Here is a 19,381-nt window from a genome sequence, read left to right as displayed (position 1 = left end):
TATGCTAAGTGAAATAAGTCAATCAGAAAAAGGCAATCATCATATGATTTCCCTTATATGTGGAATTTAAGAAACAAAATAGAGGAGCATAGGGGAAGAGAGGAGAAAATAAAATGACGAAATCAGAGAGGGAGACAAACCATAAGAGAATCTTAATCATAGGAAACAAACTGAGGGTTGCTGGAGAGGAGAGGGGTGGGAGGATGGGGTAACTGGATGATGGACATTAAGGAGGGCACATGATGTAAGGAGCACTGGCTATTATATAAGACTGATGAATCACTGATCTCTACCTCTGAAATTAATAATATATGTTAATTAATTGAATTTAAATTTGAAAAAATTCAAAAAATAAAAAATAAATTAAAAAAATAAAACCGGTAGGTAGGAAGAAAATAAATAAATAAATAAAATCTTAAAAAAAAGTTTGCTTATTTGAATGTGACAATTACCTAAGTATTGTTTTCATTTGGCATTTAATTAATTATTCACGAGGTAAATCATTTAAATGTATTTATTCCTTTTTAATTGTATTTTCTTTTGTAGATTGTTTTTTCATACCCTTTGCCCATTTTCCTATTTGGTTCTTATTGATTTGTGTGAGCTTTATATGTTACAGATAAAAAACTGTTTTCAATGTTAAAAAAAATAAAATAAAATTACAGATACCACCCCAAAAAAAAAAGAAAGAAAAAGAAATAATAAATTACAGCTTCCTCAGCCCCATCTTAATGCTGCAGTTGATATTCTATATCCTGCCCATTCACCTCTGTGCCAGATGGCTTCTCTTACACCAAATACCTGTAACCCTCTGCCTGAGAGCTTCTCTACTTTGAGAGCACACCTGTGTTACATTCAGAGGAATCTAGAGGTGCCTAGGAGTTAATGCCCCAGATTTTTCACTCAGCCAGTGACGGTGGAAAAGTCCTCGTCTTCCTACCCCTAAGAATGGGACAATTCTGACATATCCTCCACGATCTCCTATAATTCTTCAGCAGAATTGAATCCCAGTTGCCCAGAGTAATCTGCTCACTAATGCTCCCTTTGTTGTTTTTTTTCCCCTTTCCTGCCCCATTCCCCCACTACCCTAGTGGTATGTCCTGGGATCACCTCCCAATAAATCATTTGCACTCATATCCTTATCATCTATGGTTTTCTGTGTGAGGGAACCCAACCCAACAACTCCTGCTGAACCAGAATCTCTGGTATCAGGTATGGGATTGTACACAGACTGGTATTTGGGAACCACTGATATGGTGGACAGAACATGGCATAGGATCTGGATATATCAGGGTTCAAAATTCAACCTTGGTATATGCTGGTGGCTGAGCTTAAGCAAATTTCATAACTTCTTAGACGAACAGTAAATGGGGACAATAAACTACTCTGAAAGGTTGTAGTGAGCATTTGCAAAACTATACAAAGTGTTCTGGCACACAGTAGCCATTCCACAAATGCTGGTCGTTGTTACCAAGAATCCCCATCACATTCCACATTACTCTTTAGTGAAATGGGAGACTGCAGGAGACTGCTAAGCCCACCAGCAGTTCTAAAACTCCACAACAAGGAGAGACTGTCCAGCTTTGCACAATAGACTCAATTTTCTGTAAAAATGAATCTTATTGCAAATATGCCAAGTGGCATATTAAACCAGATAACCCATCCATTCAAGCCAGTATTCTGTCTCCAAACAGAAATCGGGAAATGTTCAGTGAAGAAACCTGTTGCCAGCTCTTCAAGATACCTTTCTTTTCTCCTATCCATACTATCCTTCCATGTATCAACACTCCCCTTATCTCAGAGATGAGGGTGGTATCTCAATTCTTTAATTCTTCTTTCACACTCTACTCAAAACAGCTACTTCCCCGGGAGCGGTGCCCTAAGCCCCAACTCTATTGAAGGCTGTTGTCACTCTTATTCATCTAGCTCCTCTCTTTTGCATATGATACCTTTTTTTTTCTTGGTAGTCCAAGGGCTGTGGGGAAATGAACTGTTCATCGATGTCTGTACAACCTTCTCCCAAATACCTCTTTCCTCAGAGCTTCTCACATTCACTCCTAGTCTCTTAGACAAATGTGTTTCCATGCTGTGTCTAGATCTGTGCTTATTCTTATAAAAGGAAAAGAAAAAAAGAATGCTTGGCATAGGCACCTGTAAATTTTGCAACTGGTAGAATAAGTAACTATCTCACTATAGGGCATTTACCAATTATTCCCCTTTGAAAAGATGAAAACACTGAATGGTTCTTCTTATTCCTTTGCCTGTCTATATAAATAGACTCTGGTGCCCAAACAAAGCTTAACTTGACAAAATATTTATGTCCAACAGAGAAGGTTAGCCTCTGTCCTCATTCTTGATTCTCTGTTTGTTTGTTTTGGTGTGCATTTCTTGGTTTTAGATGATGAGTAAGAAAAAAAGATATTACCATTAACTCTTTATTAATCTTGTTATTATCCTTATATTAAAAAATACATGATCAAGCAAAGGAAAACAGGGATCAGAGTCAAGTTTCTTACAGCCAACAGAAAAAATATGCCAGAACTGTCATGTATTGGGCCCCCCAGAAGCAGCCCCCAAGACAAGGATGTGAATCTTATTTGGGAGGTGATTCCAAGGAGAAGTGGTAGGGAAGTGTGAGATAAGGAAGGGAGGTCACACAGTAAAGAATGTGTTCATGGACAGGTTACCACTGGGGGCATTGGGGCTCATCCTTCTGGGGATTTCTGGGCAACAGGGCAACACACATACAATCTTAAGAGTTGTCCCCTCCATAGGGTGAGGAAGCTGGAGTGAGCATCTACTAACACTCATTTGTCCCAGATTAAGGGCAGATGGTGGGAGTATCTGTCTCTGTTTTGCACAGGGATCAAGCATGCTTCTGTGTCCAGAGGAAACCCTCAAGCAAGGACTCTCACTTGTGTTTAGTAAACAGTGTGTACACTAAACAGTGTTTAGCCTGCAGTGTGTACAGGGGAAGTGAGCACTGAGGAGCAGGGAGGGGGCCAAAAGTTTGGGCTCTCTGTAATCCCATGATGCAGTCTTATGGATTTCTTTCTTTCTCTTTATTTTATTGTATCTATGTATGTGTGTATGCATGCAAGCACGTATGTGTGCATGTGTGTATAGGTAGGTATGTATGTGTCTGTCTATGTGCATGTACACATGTATCCATTTGTGTTCATGAATGTATTCTCATTTTTCATCATACTAGCAATCATGCGGAGCCCAACCTAACAAAATTTTAGGGCAAGAACAAGGTAAGTAGTGCCAAGGTGAGTGTGTTTGTGACTTTCTACACCAAGGGTTGGCAAATGTTTTCTGTAAAGGGCCAAATAATAAATATTTTGAGGTTTCATGGGCCAGTGTCCCTGCTATAACCTCTAGCTTCTGCCTTTGTATCGGAAAAGTAACCACAACATAGAGACCAATGGGTGTGACTTGATTTGCCTCATAGATTGTCAACTAGATTATGAACCACTCATCTAGTCTGTTCTTAATTCCCCCCCCCCCCAATATAGGTCCTCTCCACCAGAGTTGTCCCCTGAATGAAACCATCTTCAGCATCTGAACACCTAACCTCCGGTTTCTGAATGGAAATCTCCATCCCAGACTCACCAGCATCCTAAGATGGCCTAAATTTTGGCCAAATATAAACTCATGCATCTTATTAGTGGGTTTTTTTTTTTTTTTGGTACTTCTTTACATACAGATGAATTTTACAATCTTCAAGTATTATTTCAAATATAATCCATTTCTGGCTTTCCCTCAACATACAGAATCATTTCTCTCCTTTTCTTTATTTGGTTGTGTATCTACAAATGTCAGAATTCTGCATCTTTGATCTTGTCAGGCCATTCTCTTCCCCATCCAAACAAAACCCCCAAATCATTCCACTGGCTAAAAAGCAGGGACCAAGTAGGGCTGTTTACCCAGCAATACTGAACTCGGTCCTAAGCCAGATAGCTGGCCTGCTGGAATGTAGGAACTAAAAGCAAAGCCCTTGTCTCCAGTTATTTCATCACCACTTCCTTCCTCATGCTTCTTATAGGGCAAGAAGAGGTGTCCCAGCCCCCCTAGGAAGGAGGGCATTCACATGCAGACTTGTATTTGCCTTGGTTTTCTCTCTTCTCTAGCCGAGGCCTGGAGGCTTGCTTGACTTTGGTCTTGAAGTTTGGATTCTTCCAAAACCCAGAGCCAAAGAACAAAATCCTACTCAAGTGGCACCACCGACTGTTTTCACCAGCAGGAGGGACAGACAAGTCGAATTTCAAGACTTTAAGATGAGGTTTGAGGAATTTTGAGGTGTGGCGAATTCACATGTGTGACGTTCAAAACACAGCCTGTCCTGAGTTTTAGATCAGATTTATGCTAAACCACATTTGGGGATAAGACATGACATACTGAAGTGCACACCCCAATCTATGGATACTTAACAGAGGCTGGGGCAGAAACTCCAACCTCCAGGCAGCTCAGTAAATGGTGAAATGATTTTCAGAGGAAAGAGACCCATTTCTTCACCTCGGAGACAATGATTCTCAGGAATCCTGTTCCAGGAGAGCTCAAATCCTGAAACAAACTGGTCTGGGAAATGAAAAGCATCGTCAAAAATAACAGCAAAATGCCATCGTGCCATTCACACCAGCTCACACGGTGTTTGCTTTCCTGACCTCTATTTTCTCCTCCTGCCATCCCTGGTTTTCTGTATGTGTTAGAAATCCATCTGGATGGCTTGTGAGCCCATCTCTGTTCCCAGATCCTGCTGTCCTTCTCTGAGATAAGTTTGCCATTCACCAATTAAAAGTTTGCTCCCAGACTCTTTTTTCTGGATGTTTGCTGTTTGAAAGTTTGAAAGTACATGCCAGGTGGCATTGTCAGGAAGAATCCCTTAGACTATCTGAGTGGAACAGGCAAGTCTGGCCACCTCTGATGCTTCCTCATCACTTGATGCCCACATGCCCTACAGGCAGCTCATCCTGACCTAGATATTCATAGAGGCACCCTAGTGGCTACCTACCACTATGCGATGAATTATCCTCAAATGCAAGTAACTTAAGACAGCCATTTAATTTTGCTCACGATTTGAGGGTCAGGATTCAGGATGGGCTCAACTGGGGAGTCCTCATCGGGAATCTCTCAAGTGGTTATGATCAGACATCTGCTGGGGCTTCCTTTTCCACCTGGACTGGACGTCCAAGATGACTGACTGGCTTGCCTGGCAGGTGATGCCGGCTGTTGGCTGGGAGTTTAGCTGCAACTGCCAGCCTGAGTACTCACATGTGCCTCTCCACGTGGCCTGCTTGTCATAGCATAGGGGCTGGGTCTACAGGGGATGTCGCCAAAGTCCAGAAACTGAATGTTCTACGAGACCAAAGCCAAAACAGCAAGCCTTCCTCTCACCTGGCCTTGGAGGCCACATAGCATTACTTATGTTACAGTGATTCCATAAGGCCCACCAGACTCAAGGAGAGAAGACACAGACCCCACCACTCAACGGAGGAATGTCTAAGATTTTGTGCCATCTTTAATCCACCACAAGGGCTCAAGGCCTTACTCCAACCTGCTTGGACCACAGAAGCCAGTTTGAGTTGACAGGGCAAGTACTGGGGGAGGTACCTCTGAGTGTGGAGGGAGGGTACCAGGCCTCAGGGAAGAAGTGGCTGGGCCTGGTGGGATGGGGATATTTGGGTCACAGAGAAGGAAACTCAAGACTTAGTTCTTCCACTCACAGGCTGTGGAACCTGGGATAAATTATTTAACCTGATCCCCAGTTTCTTCATCTATAAAAATGGAAATAATGCCATTCTTGCCATCTCTTGTGAGGGTGAAATGGGATTACATGAGAAGATGTATGGAATGAAGCTTCCTGCATGCCAGATCCTAGTACAGAGTGCTAAATCTTTACATGAATGTCATACGGACAAGTCTGGGAGCTGTCACTGAGCAGAATGATGGGGGAAGGCCACAGTCCTGCATTTTCTACTCTACTGTTACTTTATACGACCGCCCCCGCAACAGAGGACATTGTGACTTGGGTATTAGAGGGACAGCATATCTATGCACTCTCTTGCACTCTGCACTCTCTCTCTCTCTCTCTTTCATTCTCTTCTACCCTTTCATTCTCTTGAATGCACCCACTCCTCCAGTTTCAAGTTGTCTAGTTTGGGATTCTACCTGCAACCCTTGGGATGCTCTAGGTCACCCCTCCCTCAATTTTGTGGCTTCCAAAGCAGCTCCCCACTTTGGCTGGTCCCAGTTGAGCAGTCCTTGCCAGGGGTGTGCTGCCTTCATGGCGTTTGAGGTGGGCTCTGCTCCTGTGGTCATAGAAGAGGCCAGGCTCCCACCATTGGACGTCATGGCTGATTTTCTCAGCTGCTACCTGAGAGCAGGCCACCTCACCAACACTAGTATCTGTTTTTTTCCCTGGGCCAACAGCTCTTCTTGCTTCTTTTGAAGAGTAACCATGACATCATCATGTTAAGAATCTGGGTCCCTGGATTACTGGGGTCTATTCCTGAATCACCCAGCACAGGTAATCCCCGTTGCAGTAAATATTCTCTTATCCTGGCTTGCTTTCCCAGTTGAAGATATGAGATTCCATTCAGCCCACTTCACCAGGCTTTCAAAAAGAAGGTTGCCCCCAAATTTCCAATCAGCCTAGTTCCCACCCACCATGACATCCTCATGTCCCTCTGAAGGGTTCATTCTAGGGCAAAGCACAGTGTGAGCTATCTCAGACCAAGACAAACATGTTGTGTTTAGGCAGCCGAGGTCAGGCCTCCTTTTCAGGACATCATTGAGCAAGCTGTCCGTGAGTACAGGAGGCACAGGAGAGCCGGGCACCAAGAAAGTCAGAGGGAAGCTATGGTGTCAGCTTTTCCAGAACACGGTAGCTGCTTGCATTTGTATTGTCCCTCAGATCCATTTGCCTCTTTGAAAATGATCTGCAACTTACAACATTATTGAGGTGATCAGTTCCTTTGTTTTCCGTGTTGCCTGTTCCTCCTAGAGCCCTGCAGGCCAAACATCTGTGAACCACTTTCCTACCGCCCAAATCCTTTTCTTCATATGTCAAATCCTCCCCGGATATGAGCCTGGCTTTTCCTTCTCTTCTTTTCTCTTCTCTTCTCTTCTCTTCTCTTCTCTTCTCTTCTCTTCTCTTTTCTTCTCTTCTCTTCTCTTTTCTCTTCTATTCTCTTCTCTTCTTTCTCTTCTCTTCTCTTCTTTCTTTTCCTTCTTTTTTCTTTTCTTCCCTTCTCTTTTCTTTTTATTTTTTTAATTCATCACTGTCTTCCTCATGGAACTGAACTTTCTTAATATTCTTTCCACAAACCAGGACAATTGCTGGCACATCTCCGCCCCCATCCACGTGGTGGGAGCCTGGGACCAGGAGTCTACCTTGAATAGGAAGGTCAGGCTTGCTTTCCCTCTGGAGCTGGTGCCAAGCCAGCACAATGGAACTCTGGAAGGCAACCCCATCAGTCTCCCTGCTGAGTATGAGCAGAGCACCCATCAAAGAGAAAAGAGGCCCACCCATGACTCAGCTTCTGGCACCCTCAGAGGTATATTAAAATGAGGATACCATACCTTAGGAAGGCTAAGTGACTTCTCCAAGGACATGTGACTGTAAGTGGTCACAGGCAGATCTGAATCTGAGTCTTGCATCTCACTGTCCCAATGTCATGGTATCTTTGAAGGGAACTCCCAAGAGATTGTCTTGGCACCTCTTCTTAACCATCCCCATGGTAGGGGCAGGCTGTGCTTTTCTAGAATCTGTGCCCAGTGTTCCTCTTGGTCTAATTTCCACAGGGTGCTCGATCCAGCTCCTAAGCAAAGCCCTGAGAAACTCCCTTGAACCACTAACAGACACTTGGGGCTTGAATGTCTTAAAGGAGCTGGGGAACCTGTGGTCCCATGGGAGGCATGGAACCTGCACAGGAACCAGAGGTGAAATAAACCCTGGATGTGTATTCCTATGGCTTCCTGCTCCCCTGTCCACAGCCTGTCATTGGCAATCGGGTGACATTGGACAGTGGGTGGGAGCCAGGAGTGACACTGGGTCCTGGAAATGTGGGTGGTAGCATTGGAGCATGATGGAATATTATTCACCCCCAACCTCATTTTACAATTGAGGAAAGAGCCACCAAGAAGGATAAGTGACATAGAGCGACACCAGAGGAGGACCCAGGCCTCACCCTGGCAGGCCTGCAAACAGGGTGGGGTAACCATGACCTTGAGATCAGAGCAACCATCCTGGATGATGAGGGAAGCAAAGGCAAGAGAATGTAGCTTAAGTTAAATCTCTTTACAGCTTACAGCCCACTGACAGATACCTGAAATGTGCAGAGCGTGACCTTCCTCAAGGAACTTGTTGCTGCCTTAGAGCCTTAATGCTTAATGCTTTTATTAAAGACTAAAAGTAACTTTATCTTGGCAGCAGTTGGCCCTTCAAGGTTCTGAAAGGTTTGCTTCCAAATTCCTTAGAGACTTGCACTATCCCTAACCCTCACTAATTAAAAAGTATATAACCAGTCACTCCTCACAGTCCCAGTGCAGCTCTTTTCTGCCCACGGGTCCTGTCCCCGTGCTATTATAAAATCATCTTTTTGTACCAAAAAGGTCTCAAGGATTCTTTTAGCCATTCGGTCACACACCCAAAACTTCCAAATTTCATCACTGGATGTGGCAGAGAAGTTGAGCCCCCTGTGCGGTTGCCTCCTTTAGGAACGTATTCTCCAGAGACCTAGGTATAAAGTTGGCACCAGCAGAGGGCCAGACCAACCAGCCTAAGAAGTGTCAAGAGACTTCAAACAACCTGAAGGAGCACAGAGTCCTCTCTATCGCATTGTTTCAGGGAGCCCCAGGTTTGGCTCAGGCTCTGAGGGACTGCAAACTGTTGGACAGTTGTCAGAGGGGTGTCATAGTAACAGCCCAGGACGGTGTTCCTGGCTGCATCCCAGAAGGTGCAAAGGGGGTTCTTGAGCCTGCCCTGACCTTCCTTCTCTGAAACCATTGTTTTGTTTTTGTTGAGTTGTTTCCCCTCAACACACCCTCAAAATAGCAGCTTAGCTACTCTGAAAGGCCAGTTAGATTGGCTGGCCTGGAATTTCCTGGAACCGCCCGGCTCAGGGCATTCAGCACTCAGGCCCTCTCCAGCTATCTATCTGGGCGCTGCCGGCCTGTGGCGCTTCCTGCTTCCCGCTCGCCCCCACCCATTGCATTGGGTGGGAGGTTTGGTGCTCAGTGTATCCAGGAGAGTCAGCACCACTCCCTTCCCCGACCCCCAGGGTGCAATGGCAGGAAAGGTGCTGGGGGCCCCTTGCAGGCTGGCTGGGGGTGCACAGGCGTGGGGCCAGGGCTGGGTACAGGCATCTGCATCTTGGTATCTGAAGTCACATGTTCATCAGCAGTCACTCCAACTGTGGATTTTTTTTTTTTTTAACATTATACTTTCTTACTTTTGGGATATGATTCAGAAATTCTCTCGAAATTACGCCTTTCCAGTGAAGTCACCAGGCACTGGAATAAAGGCATGGAAATAGCTCCAGGCACTTCCCAGAGAATCAAGCCAACCCAAGGGGTCTCCTTGGGGTATGGGGCTCATCTTGCCAGGCTAAAACTTACTTTTCCATGGTTCCAACTCATTCACACTCGGGGATACCAGCTCAGCTAAAACAAAGCAACCACCACAACAAAAATCAGACAGACACAAATAGACAAAGGTACCAATCTGTACGCCAATGCCTAACCCAAGGAAGAAGTGCAATACTTCAAAGCATATGACAGAAAGTACATCATCTGTCCATTCTCTCCCTTTAACAAGTGCAGGAGAGACCTGGTAATTTGTGACCAGAGGTCCCGTGGGGACTGATGTTTGTTGACATTAGACTAAGGTAAGAAGAATCCAGGCCCAACTTAGAGACATTCCTGCTCCCAGCCCCAGAGGGGCAAATCCTTGTCCATGGCACCCTCTGCTCTTAGTATTCACTCAACACATACTCTCTGAGGATGCCATATGTGCCCAGGCCTGGGCTAAATACCCAAGAGACAGCAGTGAGCAGGCAGATCTGCCCAGGTGGTTCTGGCTGGCACCACCTTCCCTAGCCAGGCCAGCCTCTCTGATCAGCCTACAGAGCGTCCTGCAGAAGTGGGGGCCATCTGTACATTCAAGGTGTGTTTGTACACGTACTTACCTGTTGGGTACTGCTTCTATCATTTATAATGCAAATTCTTGGGATGATTTATTTCAGGATCTTGGGGGCACCTCACCTTGCCTACGGAAAATGTTCATTTCCCTTAGTTAACATAGTTTGACAATACAAAGACTTACAGATGAAGGACAGCACTGTCATCAGCAGACCCTCTCTTCCCTCACTCCTGAGCTCCTGAAAAGCAAGCAGTTCACTTGGCTGGCCTTTCTCTCTCCCTATCTCTCTCTAACACCTTTAAAGAGGTACAATACCCCTACCATACAATTACCCACTTACCATGTACAAGTCGGTGGGTTTTAGTATATTCACAGACAGATATGACCCATCCCTTACAGCCTCCCTGGCCACCTTGGCTTTTCACCTCTCCTTTCCCACCCCAGGTGAACTCAAGGCAGGAAGGCCACTACACCAGGAATTGGGTGACCTAACTCTGCTACCAACTGCCTGGTGACACATGGTTTTGCTTCAGTTTCTACTGTCAATAGTGGCTCAAATGAGGTCAAATGGGTTGAAGAGCATGAAGACTCTGTGAGGAGTGGTAAATCTCCTACAAACATAAGATTCAGTCATGATTATTGCAAGGAATCAATTACCACTTGTGAAAGGACACACTACTGTAGGGCAGCGCTCTCCAGGCCTGGAGCCACAGGCCTGAACACTTGAAATGTGGCTGGTCCAAATCGAGATGTTCTGTGCAATACACAACAGGTTTTGAAGACTTTGAATGAAAAAAGGAATATAAAATATCTCATTAATTATTGTTTTATATTGGTTAAAATTGAAATGATAATACTTTTGATATAGCGGGTTAAATACAATCTATTATTGAAATTAATTTCATTTTTTTAACGTGGCATTAGAAAAATTAGAATTATATATGTGTCTGGGTTAAATTCCTATTAGGTGGCATGGCTCTAGGGAAATCATTTTAAAGTTGGGACCGTAGGCTGAAGCCAGCTGGGCCCTCAGTCTTCTTCCTTCTTTCCTGTCTAGGTAAGAAGCAGCATGTTTGACAACACATCTGGAAAGGTGCAAGAAGCCGAGATTACGGCACAAACCTGGTGCAGGGGACTTGGAGGGGAGGGGTCTGACAGCCCAGCTCATTTCAGCGGCACTGCACCTGAGGCTGCATTTTCTTAGAAAATGCTGAGATCCTGAAGGCCGACATTGAGTGTGTCCACCCCAAGTGGACACTCTCTGCTCATGAGCACACCCTGGTTCAAGGTAACTGGCCACAGCAAATCTGACCTCAGCCTTCTGGGAGGTTCTTGAGCACAAACTCCCCTCCTTTGGTTCCTTCCCTGTGGGTAGGAACTGTCAAGGAGGTCAGGCTGACCTTTGGCAGTTGACTGTCACAGCGGTCCCTGCCACTAGCTCTGACTTGCATGGGCCCCTCCCTCAGCTTGTCTGGGAGCTCAGCATGGACAATTTAAATCATGGGACAGTTGTGAGCTGAGGGATCTTCTCTCTGTAGCTTCCCAGATGGGAAAAGATACCTTGACTGGGCAGGGATAGGAAAGTGTGGACAGGCATGAAGAGTGAGAACTTGACACTCTCTTGCTTTTCTTCCAGCCAGGTCTTTCCCTCTGGGTGTCCTGTTTCCATGAGACAGTATCAAGGACAAGACTCTGGTCCCGAGAGAAGGCCTGTCCAAGAAACAAAGCCATCGGGGACCTCATTCTGGCAACAGAAAATTGCTGCAGAACTGAGGGAACAGAAGGGCATATGGAAAGTCATTAGTAGGAATTTAAAGGGAGGGGCTAAGGCAAAACTCCATCCTATGAATGGAGCCAGTTGTTCCAATGGTTGCTTGGTGTCCATCAGCTGCCTTTGATCCCAAGAGGGATGTGGAAGGACCAGTGTTTATTGAGGTTTTGTATAGCATCACCTCATTTAATCCTTACACCATAACTATGTGGTAAAGCAGAATTTTTGGCTGCATCCTTTGGTCCCATGCCCAAGCCCCCATCTGTTGTTGTTGTTGTTGTTGTTGTTGTGTTTTTGTGTGTTTTTTTATTTTTGCTTTTTTTGTTTTCTGGTTTTTTATATGTAACAGTTGAAGGTGGATGTCAGTTGCAGAGATTGTCTGAGGTCCCCTCCTAACTCACCCTGCATAGATGGTTACTTCCTCTCCTTACAGCATGGGGGATGCTGGTCAGCTGTTCCCACCTTTGGACTCTCATGGGTCTTCACTCTCTATTCTGCCATGTGAGGAAAGAATGCCAGGAAGACCGAGCCCCCTTAGATGATGAGGGAGTGCTCAGGGGTCTGGATCCCAGACTGTGATCTGACACTTACTAGCTGTGTGACCTTAGGAAAGTCATTGACTCCTACTAACCTTAAATTTCCTCATTTGCAACCAGTTGTTAGGAACCACAGTTGAAATAATAAACCTATGAGCACTTTGGAAACGCAAATGTGCTATGTAACTGTCAACCGTTTTTATGCATGGTTAGGTTTTTATGAACTGCTAAAGGAAAATCTGGCTGAACGCGCCCTCCTGATTCTCAGCCAAAACAAGGAGCCAGAACAAGTCACTGCTTTATGAGAAACCATACTCATTCTTCAGCTGTGTTTGCGATTTTCTAACATTTCAGGCTCGTTTTGTCAAGTACTTAAATCAGCGGATGAAATGAGGCCTAGAAAATGGAAAGTTCCTGGGCACCCTCTGGAATATGTGTTACAGCCACACCAAGAGCAGTGGGTTCTGGTTTCCCTGACTGTCCATGGTGATGATTGTTTCCACACTCATGGAATTTGAGAAAGTTAAAGGAATCTTTGTCTTTCTGTTACGTATCATAACCTAGTCACAAAAGGCAGAGACCAGGACCTGTCCAAATCATGAACCTGGTTATATCCGCAACAATGAGACCTAACCCAAAAAACATTCCACTCAGTGGTCTTTGGAGGAGCAAGGTTGTTGTGTCCTTCAGCAGAAAGATGAGTTGAGAAAGCTAAAAAACAATATCAGAGTCATCAGAGCTATTCACATGAGGTGGATGCAGGTTGGTGTGTGAACGGGGAGCCCAGCCACTCGGCCATGTAGGGAATGGGTGGGGCTCTCAATCCTCAGCATGGCCACTTCTGTCCAGCCTGAGACAGGAGCAGAGAGGTGGAGGGAGGATGGATGCAGGCACAGCCAGACACCTCTGCTGGAGCTCATTTCACAGCCAGTGCCCTGCTGTCTGTCTTGGTCCAGCTCCTGGGCCCAGTCATCTAAGGTTACTCCTGAGGTTTATGGATGGCTGGGATTTCTCTCTCTTCCAGGGCTTCCTATCTGTTTCTGCACTCAGGACTGAGGACTCAGGACTGGGGACTGAGGCAGGTTTTTGTTGTTGTTGTTGTTGTTGTTTTATGACTTAAAGACTTGGAAAATTTTTCTGCAGGATTTCTCAAACTGAGAATAAAAATGCAATTTCTGTTATTTTCTAGAGAGTTTTTTAGAGACTAAGGTCTCTGCTAAGGCCTTCATTGGAGTCGGTGAGCTGTAGTAGCTGCAGGCTCTGGCTCCTCCACTGGCTGCTGATAGTCCCTGAGAGTCTGGCTCATCCCCTTGCATTCCATCAAGGTGAAAACTAGGGCAGAGAGCAAATGGCCAGCCTCAGCCTCAGGAACTCTCTGGAGTTCCCAGTTCTCTAGTGTCACTGTCATATTTGTGGAATTTCTAAGATGTCTCTCTTGGGAGAAAAATGCAGGAAGAAATGAGAATCAAATATTTAGTGGTCATGGGAGCTAGTTACAAATATTCTTGATTTTCTTCTGGGCACATAAAAAGGGTCAACTTTGAGCACCCTCTTTGGCATTAGGCAAGGTTTTGGTCAATGACATGGGAGCAGAACATCACATATCACTTCTGGTCCGTAGACTTAAGGCTGCTGTGTGATTCACTGGGCCCCTTTCCCTGCTTCCGTGATGTGGAAGCACCTGGAGGAATGCAGTCTCTCTCACCCTAGGAGATGAAAACTGGGTCATCCCGGGTCCTTTAATTCCTATAATGAACAGAAACCATCACCTCACAGCGACACATGGTGGACACACAATGTGAGGGAGAAACAAATCTTTGTTATTTGAACCTCTTAAGAGATTGTCCTCACAGCACAGCCTAACTTGTCCTCACTGAAACAGCAAAATACCAGGTGTAAATATCATGGGTCTTTCTTGCCATGTCGAGTTCCTCCTCACCGAGGAGTGAGTGAGCAATACTATCTAAGCCAGTTGTGGAATTGCTTCCACCTCCTTGTGCTAGTTACCTTCCCTTTCCTATCTCACCCCCTTGTTCACTTACCAAGGTTTCCAGAGATCATCTTCCAAACACACTTATTGCACCCAAACCTTTATCTCAGAGTCTGTTTCTGGGGGAATTCAAGCTACGACATGCATCCTAATAGTTATGATATCTGTCCAACTAAATTGTCCATCCCCCATCTAGTTCTGAAGTCAGGGTGAGCTGGAGTGAGTTGCTCTTGCTCACAGTCATATCCTAATACCCAATGTACTGCCTGGCTCATGATGCCCGCCAATAAATATTTTCTTAATGAAGACACAGTATAGTCTATGCAGGAGTTTAACCATCTGGCAGGGAAGACAGACATGGGAAGCTTAATGACAACTCAAGAAATAGGGGGAACAATTGAGGCATATCCAAAAGTAACACAGAAAAGGGAGTGATTAATTGTATGTAAGGTACAGATGGAATCAAAACAGGTGACCTCTTGTTTTAAATGACTGAATAGACCAGATGGGAAGGCAGGAAAGATGTTCGAGCAAAAAAACAAAGGCAAAGACTAAGTATGGTGAACACAAAGATGTACCACTCAATCTCCCTTCAGAGAAAGACCTACTGCCCATAAGGAAGTGTGGTCATCAGGCAGCCCACAGCTGTCAGCTTTTTCATGGTCTGCCTCAGAGGTAGAGAGCCATCCTGCCAATATCAGACCACTCCAAGGGGGAGGGGGGTTTGCATCTGTGGTTGAGTGAGACAGAGGAAGCCACAGCTTTGCCAGTACTGCATCCCATTCAAATTCTTCATCTTTCCAATCCTGCTTCTTCCCTCTTCCCTTCACAGGTGTTGATCCCTAATTAGGGTTGCCAGGTTAGCAAATAAAAATACAATGTCCAGTTAAATTTGAATTTCAAGTAAACAATGTATTTTTGTATGTAAGCATATTTCAAATATTGAGTGGGACACATTTATACTAAAATAATTATTCTTTGTTTATCAGAAACTCAATTTAACTGGGCACCCTATATTTTATCTGACAAACTTATCCCTTTCACCCCAAACTCCATCTCAGCATCAGCTCTGGAGAACCCAACCTGTAACACTAAGCAGAAAAGGATATGGGAATTGTAGGCACTTCCTGCTGCTGGAGCATGAAAGCAACTCCTTTTTCAGCGTTGGAGGTAGTTGTCAGAAGCTCGAGCTGAAGAGGATCGGTCTTAAAGACTTTCATCCTAAAAAATATGACTTCTATCCTAAGGACAATGATGGAGCCAACGGAAGGCTGAAAGCAGGAAACAAGATGGTTGAGTTTGCATTTCAGAGAGACCCCCCTGCCCCCCGCCCTTGAGAATGTGTGTGAGGATGGCCTGGAGGTTGCGATGACAGAGGAGTCAGACCAATAAGAATGTCTGATTTCTCCAAAGAAGACATCTAGATGGCCAACAGACACATGAAAAGATGCTCAACATTACTCATCATCAGGGAAATGCAAATCAAAACCACAATGAGATATTATCTCACACCTATTAGAGTGGCTAAAATAAAAAATTCAAGAAACAGCAAGTATTGGGGTGCCTGGGTGGCTGAGTCGGTTAAACATCTGCCTTCGGTTCAGATCATGATCCCAGCTTACAAACCAGGCTTCATGGGAGCTACAGTCCCAGGGCAGCAAGAGACAGAGAAAGTGAAGGGAGCAGGGAAGGAGAAAGGCAGAGGCCAAGCGGTGCTTTGCAGAGTGGATCAGGAATGTCTGGTGGCTGAGTCACAAAGAGCAACTTCTGGTCTGAGTAGGTGGAGCCACTTGGTCTCAGAATGGCCTTTGAGGACAGGAAGGGAGAAGGATTTATGGTGTGGAGCTTCTCTACCTCTTTTGTTTCACTGGTCAACTTCTGTTCTGTGGAGAGTTAACTGCCCTCTCTCCTCTGGGTTATGTTGCCCGATTCCTCCAGGAAGCCACTGGGAAGCCAAGTTCTGGATTTTGTGGTACAGCTTGAGTCCCTGAGCCCATCGGAGTCCAGAGATGGTAATTGCAGCAGAACCTCAGGATGTCTGAGTGGTCCAAACTTGGGCAACAGGGCAAATCTTCCATGGTGGTGCAACAGAGGCCATGCCAAAGCCTAGCCCTGGGAAGACTGAAAACCATCAGTTTTAGGAGAGAAGATGAAGGCAGATGTGCCTGGGTTGGGGGTGGTTTCCACTGAGAAAGTGATCGAGGACTGGGGTGGAGGGAACAGGTGAGACTTGCCAGCCCCCAAATTCACCAGTTGCAACCAATTTGATGACCAGGACAATAAGCTCTGCTCTGAGCCATCTGGGGGGACCCCCAGGGGCTGTTCCATAGGCTTAGAGTGTGGATTTCCAGGCTGTGTGAAAGATGTGATCCTGTGGGTCATCGGCATATAAGGGGTTAAGGGCACAGGTGTGGGTGTGGTGGCCTGTCAAATGGTAAAGAGGAGATAGTAATGCAGTAAGAAGCACAGCTTCCCACAGAGCCAGAAGGCACTGACATTCAAGGTGGGCGAGACTCAGTGAATACAATGAGGGATGCTCAGCAAGACACCCCTACTCCCCAAAAAAGAGAGACACCAGGCTGTGGAATTCAGGCCTGCAAGAGCAGATGGTCCACAGGGGGAAGACATCAGAAAGGTCAGATGAGACGGAGAAATTCCCACGAGGCCTGGCACTTAGAAGGTGCTTAGTGACCTTTATCAGCATAATCGATTCAAAGAATGTATTTGGTATATTCAAACTACTATTTCCCATCAATAATTAAAAATAGGAGATATGGGTTGCAACTGAAGCCACAGCTACTGAAGTTCAAGGAATCACATCCCCTGCCCCTCATTTCAGACATGCTGTCAGTTTAATAAAGAAGCAGCAATGATTTTAAGACAGAAAAATCTCTCAGTCTTGCATAATGCAAAGAACGCTGCTATATCCTTTGCATTTAGTGTCTCTGACAGTGTTAGGAGATTTAAAGAGTGTCCTAATTTTTCAGAAATGGAACCAAGAAAAACAAAGGCAGACAAGTTCCTGGGCTCCTTGAAAAGCCCTATGAAACATTATCTAAAACCCATCCCCTCTGCAGAGCTGTCTCCACAGACAAGTTCATCTGTTTCTAGAACTTTATTTTTATCATACTCATAGGTATAAAAAATTAAGGCCTGCTAGAATTGAGATAAAATTCTTTACCCTGTCACACATCTGTGGGAGCATTTCCAAACATAGAGCAGGTTTTCCACTTGCTTCAAGAGTGGAGCGTTCTGGAGGAAAGAAACAAGTGCAGTTGGAGTGAAATTCAGGGAGACAAACATGGCCCCGACCTCAGGAAGGGGGCACACGGGGCAGCATCATGGGCTGCATAACAGTTCCTAGTGGGGTTTTGGATCCTAGCATGTGATTGCCATTTCTCAATATCCTGTCTTATATGTGGATCCTGCTTGGGGACCTATGCTGATGTTTGATTACTTATATTTTACTCTCTGTAAATAAAAGTTTCTGATTTAAAATCTTTACAAAAAGGTAAACCGACTGGGTGGCTGAGTCAGTTAAGCATCTGACTCCTGATTTCAGCTCAGGTCATGACCTCAGGGTGGTGAGATCAGGCTCTGAGCTCAGCAGGGATTCCACTTGGGATTCTCTCTCTCTCCCTCTGCCCCTCCCCCCACTCAGGCTCTCTAAATTATATAAACACTTACATGCATACATAAAATCTTCTTTAAAAATAAAATAAAATCTTTACAGGAACAATGACTCACAGATCCCAATGTATAGGAAAGCTAAATCTTTCACCTCAGCCAATTCCTAGGTTTTTATAGTAAACGTCCAGATGGACCCAAACTCTGTTCACACCAGGATTCAGGAATTTATAAGCATCTTTGGTGCACTAGGGCACTACTGGGGGCTGTTAACATGAGATCCCAGGAAAACAAATTTGCTTCAGGGTTATTCTGATTGTCCATCCCTCTGCTCGATTCTCCAGTTTGTCCACAATGACTTATTTCCAAGTCCTGGGGTAAGGGAGGCTGTATCAAAATCGAGGAACGACATGGAGAGGGTGAGGCCTCAGCAACACATCTCTCCATGACAAGGACAAAGAACCTCTGATATGAGCGAAGCCCTCAGACCCTGGGACCTGACCTTGCTTTGAAACAAGCCAGCACCGAGAGCACTGAATAGCATCATCAGACGTAATAGGCATAGCTGCACTCAGGGTGCCAATGGCACAGGCAAATCTACCACCACTCGCTGGAGCTTTTGCAGACTTTACATGATAGATATTCTGAGGAGGACGTAGCAGGGGGAAAAAAGGCACACTCAAAGTAGTTATTGAAGAGTTTAATATACGCACTGCTGGCAAATATGAGAACAGAAGGTAGAAAAATACGCAAGTTTCTAAATCCAGACAACACATTGGGTCTAATAACAGTGGGGATCCATCACTCTCTTAGGCCTGAAGAAACAAAGGGACAGACCCTGCTGACTGTCTATATTGCCCTCTGTGTTAGTTGTCTAGGGCAGGGTAATAAACTACTGCAAAACTCAGCATCTTAAAATAACAATTATTTTATTATTAAGTGTTAATTGTTGTTAGTACAATTGTTTTCTCACATAATTTCTGAGGGTCAGAAATTTGAGAGTAGCTTTCCTGAGTCATTCTAGCTCAAAGTCTCTCAAGAGGATCCAGTAAGATATTGACTGGGACTACAGTATCTGAAGGTTTGACTGGGGCTGGGGTGTCTGCTTCCAAGATACCACATTCACATGGCTATTGGCTGGAGACTTAGCTCCTCACTGTCTGTTGGATAGAAAGCTCTTTTTTGTGCCATGTGAGCCTCCCTGTAGGGCTACATGAGTGTCTTCACAACATGGCAGCTGGCTTTCCCCCTGCATGAGTGAGTCAAGAGACAGAAAGAGGAAGGTGGAAACAAAGTTTTTTATGACCTACCCT

The sequence above is a fragment of the Phoca vitulina genome, unplaced genomic scaffold (assembly GCF_004348235.1).
Source record: "Phoca vitulina isolate PV1807 unplaced genomic scaffold, GSC_HSeal_1.0 scaffold22, whole genome shotgun sequence".
Classification (NCBI taxonomy): domain Eukaryota; kingdom Metazoa; phylum Chordata; class Mammalia; order Carnivora; family Phocidae; genus Phoca; species Phoca vitulina.
The sequence above is the reverse complement of the archived record's forward strand: the minus strand, read 5'-3'. Positions refer to the sequence as shown.